We start from the raw sequence: 12,885 nt of genomic DNA on the forward strand, positions 1-12,885 counted from the left end.
TGAGGTTTGGTTCTGGTTTTAGTTGTGGTTCTGGTTCTCTGCCAATTTATACTTTGATCCTACCTGATTTCTAACTCCTAGGGCTTCCTCACATTGTCTGGACTTCCTCTCACACTGTCTCCTATTTTGTCATGCCATTATGAATTTTTCCATATGTGGAAGCCAAAAAAAGCTAATATCATAGAAGTAAAGACTGGAATAGTAGTCACCAGAGGCTAGGAAGAGTGAAAAGCAGGGGACAGAGAGAGAGGTTGGACAACAATTACCAAAATACATTTTTAAAAAAGGAATAAGCTCTAGCATTCCATAGTACAGGGGGGGTGAATGTAGTATACAATAATTTATTCTGCACTTTAAAATAGCTGGTAGAGGAGATTTTGAATGCCCCAACATGGAAAAAATGGTAAGTGTTTCAAGTGATGGAAATACTAATTATACTGATTTGACCTTCACACATTGCATACATACATCAAACTATCACACTGTATCCCATAAATATGTAGTGTTACACATCAATTAAAATGGTTTAATTTAAAAATGAGTTTCTCTACACTTTCAGTATGGCCTAGAGAGAAAAGGATAGTTGATGAATATTCTAGTCATCTTGAGTCTGATGAAACATAAACTTTTAAAAAATCTATCTTAAAATACATAGTGTATTTTATTTTAAAATTGTTATAAATATACAGAGTAAAAGATGCACATATCTTTTTGCCTACCCATCTTACTCCCAAGCCCTTCATAGGTGATTACTACTTTTAAAGCCCCACAACCATCATTACTACTTGTAAAGCTCATCACAACCAGTTCTTTTCCTCTACAAATACATATAACACATTTATATGCAGTAAATTAGATCATAAGTACTGTTCTATGACATATTTTTCATATGCTATCCTTCTAGTTATTTTCATTCGATGGTTGTAAATTTATTTCATTTTTAAATGGTCACGTAGTATTCAATGGCATACCGTTTGTATACTTTATTGAGCCATGGTCACATTAATTGGCTAGTGCCAACCCTTTTGCTACTGAATTAAAACAATGTTACAATGGACTACAATGACGTATATTTCCATAGGATAGATTCCCAGGCATGTGATGTCATCTCAGAGCTATTCACATTTAAAATTTTGATACTTACACAATTGCCTTCCCAAAACACCTCATTAACACACCTCCCTGTGGTAACATACATGTTCTTATATCCTATTACCTCTTGATCATATACATATATATTTAATTTTTGCCATTTTAACAGATTAATCTCTTCAAAGTTATACTGCTGTAATTACTAACGAAATTTATGTCTTATGTTCACTTGTCACTTTTATTTCTTCTTTCACAAGTTATTTCATTCACATTTTACTATTTTCACTAACTTTACTGATATTGTCTCTCTATCTTATTGATTATGGGAGCTGTTTATGCAACCGGGAGACACATATTTTCTATAAAATAATCCTAACAGTTACTCCCAGTATTTTTCATCTTTAAATCTGTTTAATTCTCTTTTGTTCTATAGAAGTTTGTTTTGTTACTTTAATAATAAACTTGGCCAATATTTTATTTTGATGCTCTTGATTTTAATACATTACTTGGAAACTTCATCTCTACTGTAAGCTGGTTAAAAATATTTCCGTTTTTGTTTTAAATATACGCACATACGCTTTTACCTCCAATTCTCTGAAAATTTTCTTGAGGTATGGCATGAACTAGGTCTAATATGATCATTTTTAGAGATGGACAGTGAACTTCAAGCTCTTTGAAATGTCAGTTCTCTTCACTGATCTATATTTGTACCTTTAACTTAAATCAAATTCCCACGTATACATGGTCAGTATCTGAATCTCAGTGGTATTCTACTGGCCTAATCTCTTCCGGCACTAATTTCACATGGCCTTATGTAACTGCTGTGTGGCTCTCGGTATTCACACGCCGGAGCAGTTCCTTCTCGTATTGCACTCGCGCTGCTCTGCTGCGATGGCGGGTCCCTTCCGTTTTGATGCATCTCATCATTTGCTCTGGGGGGAAGCAGATGCCACGTCCACCCAGCAGCAGGTGCTAGAAGCTTCCTGCCAATATCCGGCTGAATGAGCTGCGATGCAGACTGTCCAACCCCTTCAGATGAGGACAGCCCTGGCCAAAACCTCCACGATAACTTCGTAGAGGCCCTGAGCTGGGAAACCACTCCCAGATTCCTAATTCTCAGGAACTGTCACACAATAAGGTACTTTGTTATATGGCAATAGCTAATACACATTGTTTTATAACACATTTTGCTATTTAACAAAGCAACTCCTCCATTAAACCTCATCTCTCCCCAACATTTTCACAACATTTTCTCCTTTTAAATAAACTTGAAAAAATCTTTTAAAGTTCCCTAAAGAATGCTGATGGGATTGGGACTGAGATGACTTTGGCCTGACAGGTTAATCTGAGATACTGCACAGCTGTGCAACACTGGACCCTCCCATCTGGGAAAGTGGCTATGTTTCTTCATTTATTCGGGGGTTTTTCCCCATATAATCCTGGAAAGTTTTATAGTTCTCTTCATAAAAGTCTTGCATATTTCTTGTTAAATTTATTCTGAGATCATTTATAGGGCTTGATGCTATGGTGAGTGATATTATTTTTCCATCACATTTTTCTGTTTATTGTTAATTGAGTTTTGTACTTGATTCTGAACCCCTCTCTGACTTTGAACTTTTATATAAGTTTAAATAGTTTTATCATTGAGTCTGTTGAGTTTTCTGGTTAAGAAAATATTGCCTACAATGTAGCCATTTGACTCTTTCTTTCCAATATTATTCTTCTTCTATTTGTATTTTATGATGCTAACCAAGAAGCCCAACAAAATGTTAACAGTAGAAGCAGAAACAGTAGGCTCGTTTGTGACTCAAATGGAAACAATGTTGTGTTTCATAATGAAGATTGCTTCACGGAGCATTTCTGGTAAACAACATCGTGGAATTTCCTTATATTCCTGATTTACAAATATATTCATTTTTGGTTTATTATAAGTATTTTTACAAATTTTTACCGAGTTTTTCAATTTTTTTTATTTTTATAAATATTCAGATAATCATATTCCCTTTTATTTAATCTATTAGTATAGTCACAGAGAAATTGATGGTGAAACTTTCATTCATCCTTGGATAGATCCTATTAATTTATTATTGTTTTAACATTCTATTGGAGTTTGTTTTATGAAATTTAATCTATGATTTTTTAATTTCATAAATGAGAATATAGTCTTTTGAATTTTTCACTGCATAGTTTTTATGTTGAGACCATGGGAGAATGGAATGAGTTGGAAATCTATTTATTTGCATATTAAGGAAATGCTTTTTCTTCCTTCATATGTACTGTCAAATTTCCTTCTAAAAATATTATAACAATTTATTCTCCAATTAACAGTGTATGAAAATACCAGATTTCTCATTTTTATAAATACTGAAGTTCATATTTCCTTTTAGGTGTTGTACTGTTTTTCATAGATACGGGGGCGCTGGTTTATTTTTTTGTCTTTGAAAATAGATTCCAATCTCCAAATTTATCTATAAATTTAATTTAGTATCTTTTTTTTTTGGTTTTTGAGACAGGGTCTCCCTAGGTAGTTGAGACTGAACTGGAGCTCACTATGTAGCCCAGGCTGGGCTCGAACTCACAGCGATACTCCTGCCTCAGCCTCCCAAGTGCTGGGGTTACAGGCGTATGCCACCACACCCGGCTAATTTAGTATCTTATGTGAAGGAGATGTTACCTTTTTTCTCAAATAGAGTGGGCCCTTGACTTACAAACTCAATTCGTCCATGAGGGCTGGTTATAACACAGGTTGGTTAATTGATAACTCAGGCTCCTCTACATCTTCAAAGTCTCTCTCCTGTACCCAGGCAGATCCCAGTGTCCTCAGACACTGGCCAGGATTTCTCAATTAACCCCACACAGGAAAAGATATTGTCACATTCTTCCCAGAACTCGTCAAGGGTGAAATCTGTATCTGAGATCATCTAGAAGTACAAGTGGCCGGCATTCAGGTTGTAACTCAGGGCTTAGGTTCTAAGTTAAAACTAAAATTCCAGTCGTAACCTAAGTTGTTCATGTGTCAGGCCAATGTAATTTGAGGCTCCACTGTAGCTATTCAGTTTGCCAGCAGCATTTACTAAATAATCCACACAGAATAATATTCATCAGCTGTGGCATATATATAACACACTATTTATATTGATGAAAACTAGCATGGTTGACAAAAAAGTTATTGAAAACAACTAGGTATCATAAAAGTTAGAGAATTGTTTACAGGAACATAACATTATTGGGAAAAACCTTTAGTAAGTAAATGTTCTAGAAAATGTGATGTAATTTTAAACCAAATTAGTTTTGGTTGGTAAGGTACTGCTGCATAACAACAGCACAGAATTCCATAGCACTTACTGAATGCCAAAGACCACTCCCAAACCTTTGCCGGCATTAGACACTTCAGGAGAAGCCTGTGAGAAGCATTCTTTCCATCCCTGTTCACAGAGGAGGAAAATCCAATACAAAGAAGCTATGTAAATGAATTACATTGATCCATTCCTGGAATTCGGCTTAATTTTATTGATCTTTCTAGGTATATACAACATTTCTCATTTCCAAAGCCTTAAGATACATTTTCCTCTCTGATAGAAATAATCTATCCCCGTAACTCCTTTTCTGAAAAAGCTTTTAGCTAATTTTCTGTGCACATTCTTGCAGGTAGATTTTTCAATTTTTCAAGTTAGAAAAAAAAATCCATTAAGATTGTTACTGAGATAACATTAAAATAAAGTGTGACATTTTTCACCAAGTTGGCCTACTAATACTACGAATCTTCCTGTTCAAGAAGGACAAAGTATTTCTTTCATTTAACCATGTCTTCCTGTATGTATTTCCCTTGATAGAATTTTCAGTACTGTCATATAAGCTTTGCACCACTGTCATGTTTGTACCTAGGCTGGTTTTTTTCCCCCCCTCTTGTCTGGTTTATTTCTCATTATATTGCCTAAGAAGTTCTTGTTAATAGAAAAAATTATTAATATTTTAGTATTCATACACATGTGTTCTCCCTGTTGGATGCTTATTTTAGTTTTTTGTACTCTTCTGTTTTCTAGATAAACACTCATATACACTAAAAACAATAATAATTTTATCTTTCCACTACTTATGTGTGTTATTTATTTAATTTTTGCCTCACGAGAGTTTGAAGAGAGTTTCAAGAACAATTCTAGTGTTTGTGAAATGATACATGGGCCAACCAAATTATCCCCCAAAACTTTCCTGTATCTAAGAAGGCTAAATATTTGATATATGACTATTTTTGCTGATTTATGTTACTTTCAAATTGCTGAATTCATAATATTGTATACGGTACACTACTTTCTTGGGTACCAGCTAGATGTGATCATTTTTTCATATGGCATAAGACTTTCTTTATAAATTTAATATTCAAAATAATCACAGAATTTATGGTAGCTGTTTCATTGCTTTCATGCTAGCGTATCAGTTGAACTTACATTCATCCTATGTCAAATGCCAGCTAATGAGCATAATTCTCAAATATTATATTCTATGGAAAAACACTTTCTGACCACTGATTTTTTGTTTGTTTGTTTGTTTTGTTTTTTGAGACAGGGTCTCACTATGTAGTTGAGGCTGACCTGGAACTCACTATGTAGCCCAGGCTGGTCTTGAACTCACAGTGATCCTCCTGCCTCAGCCTCCCAAGTGCTGCGATTACAGGTGTGAGCCACCATGCCCGGCTTCTGACCATTGATTTATGATGGCTTCCAAGAACATATTCTAGCAAAAATCATATCTACTACACATAAAGTTAGCTTTGGATATTGAAAGGCTTCTATGAAATGTTGGGTCTCATCAAGGATGTGCTGGAGTACAGGGAGCCAGGGGCCAAGTCAGGAGATCCTAAAAGTAGGATAGCCACAAACATGTCAGATCGAAAAGGCCCAGAAAAATGGTAGCAAAGAATATTCCTCAGTAACTATGACTCTTGAGCACCCTAAATACGAGCCAGGAGAGAATTTTCCAAATTGCTCAAACAGCTGTCAGATGCAGTTCATGCAGATTGCTTAGTCAAGGCCACTCACATAAATGGTACACAAATCAAAATTCCATGACTTTGAGTTATTCCTTACCCTCAAAATCCCAGAAAAATATTTCCATAATTTAAAAACATAATTTAGAATAAAACTGAATCACTGCTCGTATTCAGGAAATAGCTTGTAAGTGCAGAAATCCAACTGGAATTTCTTTTGGTTGCCATCCTACATGTCAATCATTCCTAAAAAGAGAACCTGTTGGCTAAAACTCAAGGTACAAAAAGTGTAAGAATGTCATGATTTTATGCCAGTACTCAGGACCGGAGTTGTTTTTGTCATTTTTCATGTGTGCTGTCATATAACTGCTGTAAAATGAATACTCATCTCTACTGAGCATGTATGTAATTGATTAAAGAGCTTTTCAAGCAGGGAGGTGATCCATCAGTGAATAGTAAATGTTATGCTTTTTTATTCTTTAGAGCTGTAGTCACACTCTGAGGTTGGTAACGCTATTGAAGGCAGTTTTGATTTCATCCCATTACACTCAGCCCAAACCAATATCCATCTCCTGTCCTCCTCATGCTCTTTATTCTCAGATGGCAAATGATTTGTGACAGGAGGGCAAACAGCTCCCGTGTAGGAGGTGGACTGGAAAGCTAGTTTGGAGGAGAATGTTCTAGGTCAGCTGGAGTTGGCAGCTCCTTTGTCAAGTGAGGTCTGAGATTTATCCCAATGGACCGCTGAGCTGTGGGCTGAGTCATGTTGCTGAAACTCGCGGACACTCCATCTTTGGTTGCCTTCAGTCCCGCCAAGCCGTAAAACAGCGAACAAGATTTAGAGCTAGATCGTATCTCCGAAGTAGGTAGAGAAGTTGGCTGCCTGAAGTGCCCCAATCTCCATCTTCTACAAATATTTTTCAACTGATACATAAAGTACAAACGTGTAGTGTACCAAATGGTGTTATACACTGCATGATGTTCAAATTAGAGTAAACAAACCTATCTTCTCAAACAATTACTGTCTCTTAATGGTGAAAACATTCAAAATCCTTTCTTCCAGCATTAAAAAAATCACAGTACATTTTCATCATCTACTGTCATCTTGCTGTTCCATAAGACAACAAAACTTTCTCCTATCTGTTTGTAACCTAACACACCTTAATCAACCTTTTCCTATCTCTCCTTCCTTTTCCTACTCTCTCTGGCCTCTAGTCATCCCCATTGTACTCCCAATTACTATGAAATTTTAAAACTTTGATTCTACACATGTGTGAGATCATGTGGTACTTACCGCTCTGTCCCTGGCTATTTTATTTCCTAGAAAATCTCCAGTTTAGCAGGGTTTTACTCCTTCCACGGCTGAATGGTATTGCATTATATATATGTACCACATTTTTCAACAATGGATGGACCCTTGGGCATTGCTATTTCTTGACTATTATGAACAGTGCTTTAATGAACATGGGGGGGTACAGATTTCTCTTTGACATGCTGACTTCCTTTCCTTTGGATATGTATACAGTAGTAAGGCTGCTGGATCATATGGTAGACCTACTTTTAATTTTTTCAAGAACTTTCATACTGTGTTTCAAAATGGCTGTACTAGTTTACATTGCCACTGACAGAGTGCAAGGGCTTGTGTTCTCCACCTCCTCACCAGCTCTCAATGCCTTTTTAAAAAAATAATAGTCATTCTAACAAGAATGAGTTCCTATCTCGCTGTGGTTTTGATTTGAATTTGATTTGATCACTAGTAGTTTTTGACATTTTTTTCATATAGCTGTTGGCCATGTGTATGTTTTCCTTTGGAAAAAAATGTCTATTTAGATCTATTTTACATTTTTAATTGTATTCTTTGGGAAGCTTTTTGCTATTGTATTACTTCAGTTTCTTGTATATTCTAGCTATTAAAGCTTTGTCAAAAGTATAATCTGTAAATATTTTTCTCCTGTCCTGTACTTTGTCTCATCACTGTTATTTTTTTTAGTCTATGTAAATTTTTATTTTGGTATGACACCATGTATCTATTTTTGTTTCTGTTTCCTGTGCCCGGAGTCTTATCAAAAAAGGCTTGCTCATTTCAATGTCCTAAAGCAGTTCCCCTATGCTCCTTCTAGTAGTTTTGTTGTTGCAGGTCTTTAATCCATTTTGAATTGATTTCTGTAACTGGTGAGAGAAAAGGACTGAATTTCAATCTTCTGCATACAGATATCCATTTTATTGGAGCACCATTTATTGTAAAGACTGTCTTTTTTCAAATGGTTCTTTATGCTTTGTCAAAATAAGTTGGCTACAGATATGTGGATTTATTTCTATACTGTAGTCTATTCCATTTGGGCCCTTTTTATGCCAGTGCCATACTGTTTTAATTATCATAACTTTGTGCTAAGTTATGAATTCAGGTAGCATAATACTTCCTGAAGATTCTTGTTCCTCAAGATTGCTTTAGCTATTTGGGATCTGAACTTCATCTTAACCTATTTTCAGTCATTAGTCATGCTACCTCCAAACACAGGAGATTTGCAAACATCTTAATAATAAGTTTTAGCCTTTGGCCAAAGGGATAAAAGTTTCTGGTTTTATTTTATCTGTGAAACAAGAACCTGTCCTTCTTTGGTCACAACCAATTACCCTAGAAAGCATGAGCCTTCCTGGGTAAATGGACAACTTGTCTAGAACTGCAGAGAGTCTAAGATTATACACTACTTACAAACTAACAAATTACCCAATACTGTTTCGTGAATGATGGCAAAAGAAATAGGACTTCTGGGTCAAAGACAAAGGACTTTATCTCACAGAGCACAAAGGTAGCATGAGCTTCAAGTTTGTGTAAACTCCATTGCCCCCGCAAATCCCTAGAGAAACCTGGATGGATGCTGCACATTCAGTGGATTTAATTATAGATGAGGAATCGCAAGTTTTGGGCACCCAAATCTTCTTATAAGGATGAAAACCAACCTTCCCAATTTTTGTCCCCCAAAGGACAATATTTTTATCACACTGGACAGTAAACAAATCTGTCATCTGCTTCTTAAGGAGATACTGTCCTCCGAGGCAGAGTGCTACACAAACATTCTTGGAAAGATAATTTTAAACAAACACAGTCATTGCCCCCATTCACAAAATGTGCATAAATGTAAGGTAGTCATGACGTCATGTGTCTCTCAGCACAATTGTATTTGTCAAGCCCTCAGCAAGACCACAACTCACAGACTCACTATTAGTCTCTGGATCTCACACTGAAAGCTATAAGGACAGGCAGCGTTTTCCTCCTCTTAATCAAAATGTTTCAAAAATGGACCAGTTTCATTTGGAACAGAGTAAGGAACATAATGATGCTAGCAGAGTACTCTTCCCCTTTTCTCCTTTCTCTGTCTCAAGATCTTGCAATATCACAAGCCCAGCTGTTACACAGATTCAAAAGCACGTGAGTAGGAGAAAGGGTGAGAATAAAAATATTAGCATGATTCCCGTAGCACTAGTCACACAGTTATTATAGAAATAATCAGTATCGGCATACTACAATATTTATTTTGTTCCTAAATATTATAGCACCCTAGGGGAGAAATTATCTTTATTTGAAAAAGATTAAAGATGAAAGTACTGTATATGTTTTATGTCTTTGCTAGGCAATAGATGGAAATTAATTATTGAAACATATGGAAAGGAAAAGGGAATCAATTACAAACAAATCTAAAGAGACGGGAGAAACCATAGTAAGGTAATCATAGTATGAAAATGGGCACCAGGGATGCATATAAAAAGTGTCCCCTGCTATTCAAGATACCACATGTCATCAATTCACCTTACTTTTAAGTGACTACATACAGTTCTGAATAATTACTCGTAATTTTTCACAATTTGAATTATTATTTGCTTTGGCAGCATGATGGAATAATAATTAAGCTGGGAGGCAGAGGACACTGGTGTGTGCCTTCTCAGTAAGAGAACCAGACAATCTACACCAAGCCCTCAGCTCGCAAATGTCAGCCCAGCCTTCAGAGAGGGGGATTTCATTCGTTATTACTCCGTGATTAATGTCGAGTACTCATATACCTAAATGAATACATGCCTCAAGTTGATAAAAATCCACATGACTTGAATGAATCCACATTCTTTAAGGATAGACACTGTTTAGGTCTTAGTTCTGCTTACTGCTGTATGTACACTCCCTTTTTGTCAGTGTATGATTTTGAAGGATTCCTCCCACCCTTAAGAATAAAATGTTTCCTCGCAAATCTAAGGATTGGGAGAACATTTAATACAACACAACCAGTACGAATTTCATAAGGCTTTGAAGGTGAAAATTTATTTTACTTATCATATATATATGAAAAATAGTAAATATGGGTGAAAATAGTACATAACTGACTTTAGTGATGTGAATATAATGCTTGGTATATAGGCTATCAGTGAAATACTGTAGTAACCAATGTCTTTGTCTCTTCACCAAGCTCACTCCTAGAGTCTTCCGCCTATTTGCCAAGACTTACTCTACTACAGCATGCCACTGTAGAATAATAGCCGTTCATAAGTAAACAGACTTTAGTTATCACAATTTCCAAAACCCTTATTTTACAGAATATTTAGAAATGGAGTATCAGAAACTTATTTCTCAGAAGCAAAACTAAATCTAGAAAAAGGTCCTCTGATTCCTTTTAACATACCTATTCTGAAATATGACCAAATGTCCTCTTTGTAGTTACTGGTGTCCTATCCGGCTCCCCTTTCCCTGGCCAAGGCCTCCATCTGCCAGCTGCTCTGAGTGTTGGCTGCTGACAGCTCTCAGCTGTAGCCTTCACCTAAGAATTGCCTTCTGCAGAGCTGCCTGGCCTGGAGATGGGTCCACCCCAGGAGCACACCACAGACAGTGACTGACTGATAAAGTTGCCTCCCTCGTCACAGGCAGGACAGCTCTGTGATGCTACTTATGCTCCAGAACTCCGGGCAGGGTCGTGTTGAGGGTGACTTGAGCTTCACTCATGTCCTTGCCCAGCTTCTTCCTCTTTCTTTGGCTGCCCTCACTCCACTGGCTTCTCCTACTTACTCCTTCCCTGAATCATTTGCACAAGAACCCCTAGTTGAGGCTCTGCCTCCCCACACCCTGACCTAAGACCCTTTCCGTATACATTTTCAGAAACAGACCTGTCAACCTCACTCAGCATGTCATTCTGTCAGGAAGCAGCTCTGGTCATTAGAAAATCCTCATCCTCTTCATCATCATTATCGTTAGAAAAATCATATACGCATCCATATCTTCCACCCATGGTTCTAGATAGACTAAATCCGATCTCTTTTTCATGACAGCCTTTCTTCCTTAAAACTGCTTTTATTTTCAAGAATGTGAGGAAAAAAAAGTTTTTTAATCATAGAATGATATTTTAACTCAGAAGTAATGTCTCTCTGGCAGCAGAATTACATGAATTAATAATGGAAAGTCATCAGGAAGAGAACTTGAAGAAGGCTGTGCTACTGGAAGAGAAAAGATGAACCTAGTATAGGTGTGAAGAGGAGATCAAATCTCAGGAAAAAAAAAAGTCAGATATAAAGCACTAAAACCAGACATTGAAAAGGACTGCAAGATTCACGGTATATAGAACCTTTCAATTCTCAGGAAAAAAATCTTAATTCAAAAATAAAAAATACCATAGGACTCAAATGTGGAAGTCAATGCACTCAGCAAGCATACTTTTAAGATTTTAAGATAAGGAATGGTAAATACTGTTTCTATCTTTTGTTTGTTTGTTTGTTTATTGTTTCTAGGCATCAAACTCAAAACCTTGTGCTTGAGAGGCAGGAGCTGGCACCACTGAGCTAGATCCCCAGCCCGGTAAATACTGTTTCTCCATTGCTGAAATTTATTGATGAGATGCATGCCTGAAATACAACAACAATAGTCCGCATTCCCTGTTCAAAATGGAAATGTACACAGCAGGGGTAGGACAGGAAAACTGCACCTCAAGGTTATGCATACATAACCTGCGGAAATTCAAAATCCGAGAGTGGAAGCACATACTCTGGTTTCTCTTCAGAACACAGAAATCTTTTGCCTTTTACTAAAGAAAGAACAGACCCAGAGAGAAATAAGGGATATATTACTGCTAGCAGCCAGGTAGTGGAGGTTAGGTTAAGCAATGCTGAATGGCATTTGTGAGATTTTATAATTTAAAATGTGCTTTCTCTCATGAGCTTTCACTTCATGATAACTCTAGAGATGCATAATGTGTTATCTCCATTTTATGGAAGTTATGAGTGATTGACTGACTAAGCCCTAAATTATCCAAAGTGATTGGTCCAGGCTTGGGCCTTCTAACCCTGAAGTCTTTCTTACCACCTCTGCATGCCATCTTCTAACATGCAGCCGGACAACTACTGAATTGGCCATCTGAAATCTTACATTATTAGCAGCATGTGCTGGTTTTCTAGGGCTGCCATAAACGAATTACCATGAACTTGGTTTAATATGATAGAAACTTACTGTCTGTAACAAGAAGTCTGAAGTCAAGGTGCTGGCAGTGTCCTACTCCCACTGAAGACTCTGAGGGAGAATTCTTCCTTGTCTCTTCATGGCCCCTTCCTCGTTTCCAGGGGTTGCTTGCAGCCTTCGGCATACCTTGGGTGATGCATCCCTCCATTCTCTGCCTCCATTTTCACACAGAGTTCTACCAGAGAGAGACAGAGAGAGAGAGAGAGAGAGAGAGAGAGAGAGAGAGAGAGAGAGAGAGTCTAAATTTCCCTCTTCTCATGAGGATAACAGCTGGATTTAAATTTAATACATTGGATTTAAAGCCCACCCTAATCTCCCA

This window comes from Fukomys damarensis, unplaced genomic scaffold (assembly GCF_012274545.1).
Source record: "Fukomys damarensis isolate Sample0158 unplaced genomic scaffold, DMR_v1.0_HiC HiC_scaffold_4, whole genome shotgun sequence".
Lineage (NCBI taxonomy): Eukaryota > Metazoa > Chordata > Mammalia > Rodentia > Bathyergidae > Fukomys > Fukomys damarensis.